The 11,263-nt window shown below is 34.5% G+C and overlaps 1 non-coding gene across 1 annotated transcript; it reads left to right on the plus strand.

Moving 5' to 3' along the window:
* The first annotated feature begins 4,092 nt into the window (after positions 1 to 4,092).
* Positions 4,093 to 4,199, plus strand: LOC120267294. Its single transcript, XR_005538434.1, has one exon. It is a non-coding gene; the product is annotated as a small nucleolar RNA R71 (small nucleolar RNA).
* Positions 4,200 to 11,263: the final 7,064 nt, after the last annotated feature.

An 11,263-nucleotide genomic window follows, 5' to 3' on the forward strand; every position in this document is an offset into this window, starting at 1 on the left:
TCATCACATAAACTCCCGCGTATGTATCTCCCGAATCATCGCCATAAGCCCTCATAGTCTCCAAGCCAAGAGGAGATGCGGCACCGCTATCTCTCGACTCGAATGGCGTTCAAGAGACCTATCCCCATAATGAGTCTCGTGATGTACGGTCCTGAGAAGATAACTTCGATTTAAGTGTACTGACCTTAATGATGTAGGTACTCTGCTAAAATATGTCCCAAGTGGATCGGCTCACTCTATACTATGGAATACAAATACAGTAACTCCTGACAGCTCAGCACCCTATACTATTACCAAGGCCATTCACTGATCAGCTAAGAATGGCATGGACGTAGCCGTAAGACGGCCAAGAGAGGTATACCGCCTTAGAAACTCCTGGCTTATACGGTCCCTGACTGTATAGTGCTCTGTACGTGTGTTGAGGTGTTAAGCTACCAAGGTAATCTGTCGGTAGCTGTGCATACTCCTTAGTGTCAGTGAATGCTTCAGCATATAGGCCCATACAAACTGAAAACTGGGAGATACTTATACTATAGTGCTATTCAAATGCTCTGAATAGTATAGTACCGATGCTAGAGAAACAATTGTATGAGCAATAGAATTCGAATGACGAGAGCACCTCTAATGTGAGCATATAAATAGCTGGCCCTCAGATCGACAATAATCTTCGGTAGCTACCAACTCAGAGAAGTTCCTCAACCTCCTCAACAACCTCATCTCCTTGCTAAATTTCTTTGAGTGCACTCAAATCTAGGAAATGTAACTGCCCGAACTTGAGCTTCGATAGAGGCTCGAACCGAACCTGGTGTTCGGGTATTGCAAACTCTAGCTGCTCTAGGTCGGGAGAAGATTCACATGGACACTTGCCGGCCGCTTTCTTGGTTTTGAGTGCTATATCTGCAAGAATTAAAAAAGAAATTGATCAAAAACAACTTACAAATGAATACTGCAGAAATTAACACGGTCGTGTAAAAATTTGACACACCCGTGTGGATCTTTAGGTCATGAAAGCCGCACGGCCAAGTTACAAAATTACAAAAAATACATCACAAATTCACTCTAAAATTACACTAAAAGCATGCACCAACTATCTAATCATGAAAACGAAGCAACATTTACCAATTTAAACAAGATAAATCAAGATTGGAGAAAAAAAAAAGAGAAAATGGCTTACCGAAGAAATAAAACTAGAAAGCTTTTAATATGGGCGGAAAACAACACTAGAACTCTATAAGTCGATGGTGAGAAAGTCAGGAGAGCAACAGCTGGTGTTCCTTGAGTGTGGAGATGTGTGAAAATGAAAAGGCATAAGAGATTTCTAAACAAAAATCATAGCCATTTGAGTTCTATACATCTACACGGGCGTGTGCAAATTATCCACGGCCATGTGTCTCCATAGGAAGGGCATCACAGGGGCAGACACACGCCCCTGTATGCTCTCGGAATAGCTCAAGTTGTTTTTAAACGCATCCACACCGGCGTGTGGAAATTACCCACACCTGTGTACCCGACTCACAAGGGCACCCACATGCCCTATGGCTTCTCTGTCCTCCTAAAAAATAGACTAAGTGTTCCACATACCCCTATAGAAATTCCACACGAGTATGTGGATGTTCACAAGGATATTCAAAGGGGTACTCACACACCACTGTGTCTTCTCAGGATGGAAGGGAAGTCTCTGCAAAGTTTCACACGGGAGTGTGCAAATTACTCACCCCCGCATGCCATCCACAGGGTCATCCACAAGGGCATATCCATGTCTCTGTGTCTTCTCGGGATGGAGTCTGAGAACTCTGTAGAGATCCATATGCCCCTGTGAAAATTACCCACGGGCGTGTAACCATTACAAGGTCGCTCGCAAGGGCGCTCCCACGCCCCAGTGTCTTCTTCGGATGGAGAAGTTGAGCTCTGAACAGAAACACATGCCTATGTTGAAATTCCACATGGCCATGTGTCTTCTTTAGATGACATAGAAAAAATTACAGACTCTATCGACAAATTTTTGCACACTCATACAAACACAGATACTGCATAAACCATAAAGAACTGACCAAATAATTATGGAAAACATGCTAAAACAACCAATAAACTTCACCAGTCACAATTAGGCACAATAAAACATTAGCAATCTACTAGGAAAGCACAGTAAAAAACATGTAAAAAGCATGTAAAGTTCAAGAGACCAACACTAAAGATCTTATTCATGCAAGACTAAAACTAAGAGCTAGAAAATAGTAAGACTTGGGTTACCTCCCAAGAAGCACTTTTTTAACTTCACTAAGCTTGACATACCTCTTCTTACCTCATGGGGGCTCATGAATGAAGGTTGCCCTCTTACCTACAATTTGAAAGCATGATGAACATAATATTTTCAAGGTAGAGGGAGAGTTGTCGAGCTTGTTACCACACAAGGGTTCATCACCCTTACTCCATGCTTGCACATCAATATTAGCCTTGGGATGCTTCTTGTGGCATCTTCTTGCTCGCTTCATCTTTTGGATCATCCTCTTCATGATCCCCGAAGTAGGTTGCACCTTGTCCTCTAGACCGAGTGTTAAAACTTCTTTATTCTCCACCTCTTAATCTAGCAACCCCTCGTATCGGTCTGGACACATCATTTTTTGCACATATTCATCAATTAACTCATCAGTAGTGTCAAGAAAATACCGAGTATCATCAAAGCCAAGAGAATGCCACATGGCTTCGCCTGGTGGTATGTCAACTTGTCATCACCAACTCTAAGTGTTAACTCCTCACCGTCCATGTCAATAAGAGCCTTGGAAGTGCTCAAGAATGGCCTACCAAGTATCATTGCGACCTTAGCATCCTCATTAACATCCAAAACTACAAAATCCACAGAAAATATGTACTTGTCAACTTTCATAAGTATGTCTTCAATGATGCCCCTCAGATGTCCAACTATTCGGTCGGCCAATTTGATTATCATCCGAGTGGGCCTAGGGTATCCCAAACCTAGCTTCTGAAAAAAAGTGTAAGGCATGACGTTGATGTTAGTCCCTTAATCCGCCAATACCTTTTCTTTACCCAAATTGCTAATGTTGCGTAGAATGATGAAGCTTCCGGGGTCTTTCCTCTGGTTCGGCATATTCTTTTGCAACACCACCGAACATGAAGCATCTATAATCACAAATGCACTCTCCTCCAACTTCCTCTTGTTGGTTAATAGGTCCTTGAGAAACTTTGCATAGAGAGGCCTTTGAGACAACGCCTTCACAAATGGGACGTTGATGTGCAGCTGCTTCAATAGACCCAAAAACTTCTTGTATCGCTCATCATTTTGGTCGTTCTTTAATCTTGAAGGGTAAGGGATTCTTGGCTTGTAAGGTTGGGGTGCCATCTCCTTCTCTTTGGATCTCTCTTCAACCTAAACGACCTCAGGTTACTGAACATTGGTCTTCTCACTAGGGAGTCTACTCTCAAATTCATGACCACTTCTCAAAGTGGTCACCTTCATATGTTCCCTTGGGTTTGTCTCCGTGTTGTTAGGCAAACTCGGTTGAGGTCTTTCCGAAAGTGACTTTGCAATTTGGCCCACTTGGTTCTCCAAGTTGTGCAATGAAGCGTTGTGGTTGTGAAGTGTGGCTTCAACTGATTAAAATCTTGTATCCGATGCTGAAATGAACTTGGTTAAACCTTTTCTAAGTTGTTCCTCTGGTTTCCAAACCTAAAACTCTATTCTCCATATTTGGGGCTTGTTGTTGTTCAAAACTCGCTATTAGACAGTGCATGTCAAACAATCGAAATACGGTAATCAGACAGTGCATGTCCACCCCCACACCCGGTGCAACTCATCAGGGCCACCACTCTAGGAGAAGTTAGAGTGTCCAACTTCTTACTCAATGATTCAAGTTGAGCCTCCATTGATGTAACTGAATCAATCTCATGAAGTCTGACTACCTTCTTTATGTCCCTTATGTTCCACTGATAACTAATTATAGCCATTTCTTTGATGAAATGTCGGGCTTCTTCAGGGGTCTTACTTCCTAAGATACCTCCTGCTGCAGACCAAGTAACTGCTTTGTGCTTGGTTTTAAACTATTATAGAAAATATGAATGATCATCCACTCGAGGAACCCATATTGAGGACATTTCTGCATGAGCTCCTTGAATCAATCCCATTTCTCCAAAAGAGACTCCAATTCCTCTTTCACATAATAAGATATCTCATTCCTAAGCTTTGCAGATTTTTCGGGATGGAAATATCAGGCAAGAAAAGCTTCTACCATCTACTCCCATGTGGTGATCAATGCTTTAGGTAATGAGTATAGCCATTGATTTGCTCTTCCTTTCAAGGAAAATGGGAAGGCCCTCAACTTGATGGCATCATCCGTAACACCAATAATCTTGAGCATGTTGCACACTTCCAATAAGTTCTCAATGTGATTGTTTGGATCCTCATTGGCCAAACCATTAACTGTGCTGACTGCTATAACATCTGGATGAAGCTTCACTTAAGCTCAAAATTCTAACCCGTAATCGGTAGCCGCAAAATGCTGGATTGCATGCCAAGAAATATGGATCTAGCATAATCTGAGAGTGTCCTCTACTGCTCAATCTATTCTGCTATACTTTCAAACCCTTCAACTTCTATTTTAGCTTGATTAGACTATTCTTGTACAGGCTCTTTTCCTCTGCTATGAATTCTTTTTCTAATATCCGGATCACCTTCAACCATTGTCGAAGGGTTTCCTCGGGTCATAACCTGGAACTACAACCAAAAAAAGAAAAACAAATCAGAACGATGGTAGAATAAGAAAGTGTGAAATAGTAAAAGTGATGAATAGCTAAAATAGCAAAGTGTAAAATGCTTCCAAAACACCTATTCCCCTGCAACGGCGCCAAAAACTTGAAACACCCCTTTGCGTGTGTGTACCGCAAGTGCATGGGTTGTCGAAGAAATAAAGTACTCTGGTGAGTGAGTAGTCGTATCCATAGGGAATAGTTCTCAGAAACACAAGAATTGCTATTTAACTATAGTGAAGATGGTTCAAGAGTGGTGTGAACAATATCAATGGAAATAAAAATAAAGGAAATAAGAAAAAGTCGCAATGAAATAATAGGAGAGACAATCAATAGAAGGTGGGGCACCCAGACATTGCTCTCCCTAGGACTATTGTTTCAAATTCAAGACCATTCACTATGCCTCCTGGCTGACGATTAATGAGTCAAGGAAATCCTTAAACACACAATCCCAAACCTAAGGTCAACTGTGACTAACCTTATAGTATGCCCAGTGGAAAGGAATATTTTTGACGCCTTACACTGTGTGAGGTTGCAAGAAGCTCTAGGAACTCCAAGTGATAAACCCTATTCCCTAATATAGATCTAACCCTTTGGTCCAAGCGAAAGACACCTAGTCACAATTAAGCCATAGCACTAAGGATAACTTCAACGTTTCACTCTGTTGCTTATGCAACTAAGCCCCAACAGAGTTTGCCTCTGAGCACTTCACTCTATTATGACCGCAAAGAACTCTTCGAACGTGGAGGTAGGATAAATCACATCGGAAGGAAAGAGGATGATCTGCTACCTCTCGACTCACCCTCTCGATCCTCTCCAACCCCTTCTTTATCTAACCCTCATGTCGCGGTCATCTCATCCACAAAGATTACCAAGATAGATTCTCAACCCTAGTGTCACTCTAAGGAAAAATTGATTCAATAAGCATTCAAGGTTGGAACTCAATGAAAAATTAATTAAAAGAAACATAGTGAAAAGATCAATGAAATAAAATCATCCTAGGGTTTACAAGTCCAAGTACCCACTAAAGGTTTAGGTCTCCATGGAGCAAGATACAATCTACAATGAAATCGAATGTAAAAGCATGTAATCCATAAGTAAAACCCCTCGTAGTCCGTGATCGATGGTCTTATGGAGTAGCCTCATCTTTTTCCAAAGATTCCCTTGTCAAGCCTAGTGCAAACCTCACCAAGTTGATGCCGATGAAAGCTCCTTCAATAACTATCTTCTGAAGGAACATATAAACTAAAGCAAAATTAATAAAATTGTAAAATTAAAATTTGATGTTTGGGCCACAACTAAAAATAATTCAAATTTTTGGGATTATTAAAATCTATCGATAATATAAATAAAAAGTTGAACATATGATGTCTTATTCCATCAATAACCCGATGCCGATTCCATCATCAATGTTTAACAATAACAACGTAATATTTTTGTAGCAATTTAGTTGTAACAAAAATTCACAACAAATTTAGGGAGAGTAAGTTTTAGCAACGGAACCATTCAATTGCTACATTTCCGTTGCTATTCATCTATATTATGTTGCTAATCTTTAAAAATTCGTCACAGAATATAAATAAGAACAAATTTAACATATTAACACTTTATTCCGTTTCGGTAATCTGATGCGGATTCTATCGCCAATGTTTAATGATAACAATGGAATATTTCGTAGCAATTTAGTTTCAAATAGAAATTCCTAGCAAATTTAAAGGCACATATGTTTTATAGAATGGAATAGAAATGGAACCATTCTATTGCCACATTTCCATTTCTATGCCTCTATATTTTCATTACTAATATTTAAAAATTAAATTGGTAACGTAATAAAAACAAGTTAAACATATGAAGTTTTATTCCGTCGGTAATTTTATGTGGATTCCATTGCCAATGTTTTACACTAACAACAGAAGATTTCCATAGCAATTTAGGTTTAACGGAAATTCCCAGCAAATTTAGGGCGCTTAAGTTTTAGTAACGAAATAGCATCAGAACCATTCTGTTGCTACATTTCCATTGCCATTCATCTATATTTCATTGCTAAAATTTAAAATTCCACTAATAATGTAATAAAAACAAGTTTAACATATGTGGTCTTATTCCGTAGGTAACGTGGATTCTGTCACCAATGCTCTAATAATAACAATGGATTATTTCTGAGCAATTTTACGTTACCTACGGAAATATCCACTCGCTTATTTTTTTAAAAATCATAATCCTATGTTTTATTTTTAGAATGTCCTATAATTTTCAATCAAAACCTAATCATATGTTCTATTTTTTGAATTGTTACTAATTTTCAATCAAGCCCTAATCCTATGTTTTTTTTTCAGAATGTCAACTAGTTTTGACTCAAACCCCTAATCTTATTTTTTTTCTTATTGCAATGCCTTCTATTTTTCCATCAAAACCCTAATCATATGTTTTCATTTTGTAATGTGTCTTATTTTGCAAAAAAAACCCAAATTCTATGTTTTCTTTTCGTAATTTCTACTATTTATTAGTTTTGAATCAAAACTGTAACCTATGTTTTCTTTCCAAAAGGTCTTATATTTTTCAATTAGAAACCTAATCCTTTCTTTTCTTTTCAAAATGTCTGTTATTTTTTAATCAAAACACTAATCCTATGTTTTCTTTTCAAAATGTGTCCTTTTATCATGTTTGAATCAAAACCCTAATCATTTGTTTTTCTTTTCAGAATGTGTCTTTTTTTAATCAAAATTCTAATCCTATCTTTTGTTGTGGGAATGCCTGCTAATTTTTAATGAAACCTTAATCCCAAGTTTACTTTTTGGAAGGTCTCATATTTTTCAATCAAAATTTTAATCATCTATTTTCTTTTAGGAATGCCTCCTATTTTTCAAACAAAACACTAATTCTATGTGTTCTTTTTGGAGTATCTACTATTTTTTTTAATCAAAGACTAATCTTATGTTTTCTTATATTAATGTCTAATATTTTTCAATCAAAATGCTAATCCTATTTTTTTTTGGCAATGCCTACTATATTTAAATCAAAGCCCAAAACTTATATTTTCTTTTCAGAATATCGACTATTTTTGAAACAAAACCCTACTCCTATCTTTTCATAGATTAATGTATCCTATTTTTTTATTGAAAACCATAATCCTATGTTTTACTATAGTATCATCTTCTATTTTACAAGCAAAACTCTAATCCTGTGTTTTCTTTTGAAATGTCTCATATTTTCAATGAAAACCCTAATCCTATGTTTCTTAAGTAATGTCTCATATTTTTTAATGAACCCATAATCCCATGTTTTTTTCCGCAATGCCTATTACATTTGAATCAAAACCCTAATCCTATGTTTTTTCTTTTCAGAATGTCTCCTATCTTTCAAAAAAAATCCTACTCCTATGTTTGCTTTTAAGAACGTATTTTACTTTTCAGTTTTGAATCAAAACCCTAACCCTTTCTTCTGTTTTCAGAATGTCTCCTATTTTTTAATCAAAACCGTAATCTATTGTTTTCTTTACTGATTGTCTACTATTTTTCAATCGAAAATTTAATCCTTTTTTTCTTATCAAAATTTCTGATATTTTTGAATTGAAATCCTAATCTTATGTTTACTTTTCGTAATGTGTCTTATTTTTTTAATTTTGAATCAAAATGCTAGTCATTTGTTTTCTTTTCGGAGTGTCTCATTTTTTTATTCAAAACAGTAATCCTATGTTTTCTTTTCAAAATGTCACCAATTTTTTGGTTTTTATTCAAAACATGACTCCTATATTTTCTTTTCAAAATCTCTCATATTTTTGAAAATTAAGGAGACATTTGCAAAAACCAACATTACTAACCCTATCTTTCAATCAAAAACCCGAAATCCTATGTTTCCTTTTGGAAATGCCCCTAATGTTTTCGTTTATAATTGAAGTACTAATCATATATATTCTTTTTAGAGTATCTACTATTTTTGAATCAAAACACTAATCCTATATTTTTTTTCAAAATATCTCATATTTTAAAATCAAAACCCTAATCCTATATTTTTTTTATAGTAATGTCTCTTATTTTTCAATCGAAACACTAATTCTATGTTTTACTTGGAATGCCTACTATATCTGTATCAAAACCACAATCCTATGTTTTCTTTACATAATGTCTCCAATTTATCAGTTTTGAATCAAAATACTAATCAATGTTTTCTTTTCGGAATGGCTCCTATATTTCAATCAAAAACCTAAATTTTTTTTTGTTTTGCAATGTCTGCTATTTTTGAGAAAAAACACTAATGCTATGTTTTCTTTTCGAAATGTTTGCTATTTTAAATCAAAACTATAATCCTATGTTTCCTTTTTGAATTGTAACCTATATTTTTAGTTTTTTACCAAAAGTCTAATCCTTTCTTTTCTTATAGTAATGTCTTATATTTTCCAATCAAAATCCTAATCCTATGTTTTCTTTTTGGAATGTCTGCTATCTTTGATTCAAATCCCAAATCCTATTTATTATTTTCAGAATCTCTCATATTTTTCAATCAAAACCCTATTCATATGTTTTCCTTTCAGAATGTCTACTACTTTTGAATCAAAACCCTAATCCTGTATTTTCCTTTTGGAATTCCTACATTATTTGAATCAAAACTGTTATCCTATATTTTCTTTTTGTAATGCCTCCTAATTTGAAAAAAAAAACAGAATTCTATGTTTTCTTTTCTTAATTTCCCCTATTTATTAGTTTTGAAAAGGTAACATAGATTTGGGTTTTTTTTTATTCAAAACTTATATTCATATGTTTTCTTTTCGTAATGCTTCATATTTTGATTAAAATCCTAATCCTTTGTTTTCTTTTCGGAATGCTTTCTTTTCTTTTAATCCAAACCCTAATCTTATGTTTTCTTTTTAGAATATCTGTTATTTTTGAATAAAAACAATAATTATTTATTTTCTTTTGGAGATGTCCCCTATTTTTTTGGTTTTTAATCAAGACCCTAATCCTATGTTTTCTTATAGTAATCCATTCTTATTTTCAATCAAAACACTAATCCTATGTTCCTTTTCGAAACGTCTAATATTTGTCAATCAAAATCCTATTTCTACGTTTCTTTTCGGAATGGCTCCTACTTTTGAATCAAAACCCTAATAAAAACAATAATAGTAATGCCTTATATTTTTAAATCATAACCCTAATCCTAAGTTTGTTTTTTGAATGCCTCCTATTTTATAATCAAAACACTAATCTTATATTTTCTTTTAGGAATGTCTACTATTTTTTAATCAAAACAATAATCCTATATTATATTTTGGCAATGTGTCATATTTTCCAATCGAAACCATAATCATATATTCTGTTTTCAGAATGTCTACTATATGTTATTCAAAAGCCTAATCTTATGTTTTATTTTTCGAATGTCTCATATTTTTCAATCAAAACCCAAATCCTATGTTTTTTCTTTTCGAATTGTCTGCTATATTTCAATCAAAACCGTAACCTTATGTTTTCTTGTACTAATGTATTCTATTTTTCAATCAAAACCATAATCTTATGTTTTCTTTTTCGGAATACCAACTATATTTGAAACAAAACACTAAACTTATGGTCTCGAATGTCTCATATTTTTCAATCAAAAACTCTAATCCTATCAATACAAGAAAAACAGTCCATAGAGTGATCGAAAATTTTTGTACGATAATAGTAGATATTCCATTGGTAGATATCATCACCTACGTAGAAAGTTTGTCGAAATAATCCGATACTAATTCTCATGTCGATATGTGCTTCTATCGGTAATAATAAATTCTGTGGGTAAAAATAAATAATTACCGACAGAACTATGTGTTGATAATGATTACATTTCCATCGGTAATAATTATTTAAATATAAAAATTTAATTCATTTTTTTCGATGTTGTTTGTCGTTAATAGAATGTTTTTCTCGGTAAAAAATATTTTTTCCATTGGTGAAATATATTAAGTTAAGATAATTCCTTCAATAAAAGGAAAATTTCTATTGGTAAAAGGTATTGCTTTTCGTCACTAAAAATAATTTTATAATGAAAAATATATCGGTGAAGAAAGCTTTCCATCAGTAGAATGTTTTTTTTTCGTTGGTAAAAAATATTAATTTAATACTATTCGTCGATAAAAATTATAGTTCTGTCGGAGCAGATATTGTTATTAGTCGGTCAAGCATAATATCATTACTATAATTTGTGTCAGTATTGTATTTTTCGTCGGTAATAAATATTAAAATTTAGGAATTCGGTAGGTAAATGTAGTTTATATTCACCAAACATTAATTGCTTCGTCGGTAATAATTGATTCACAATAATAAATGTATTTTATATTCACCAAAAATTATTTGCTCCGTCGGTAATAATTGTGATTCCGTCGGTAAATAATATACTTTTCTGTAGGGAATACTATTACTAATTCATTATACACATATTTTACACATTAAACATGTATTATGCATAATATGAACATGATATCATATCCATTTAACAATCCTACAATCCATAATACAATCACTTGTTCATC

This window comes from Dioscorea cayenensis, chromosome 1, assembly GCF_009730915.1.
Source record: "Dioscorea cayenensis subsp. rotundata cultivar TDr96_F1 chromosome 1, TDr96_F1_v2_PseudoChromosome.rev07_lg8_w22 25.fasta, whole genome shotgun sequence".
Taxonomy (NCBI): Eukaryota; Viridiplantae; Streptophyta; class Magnoliopsida; order Dioscoreales; family Dioscoreaceae; genus Dioscorea; species Dioscorea cayenensis.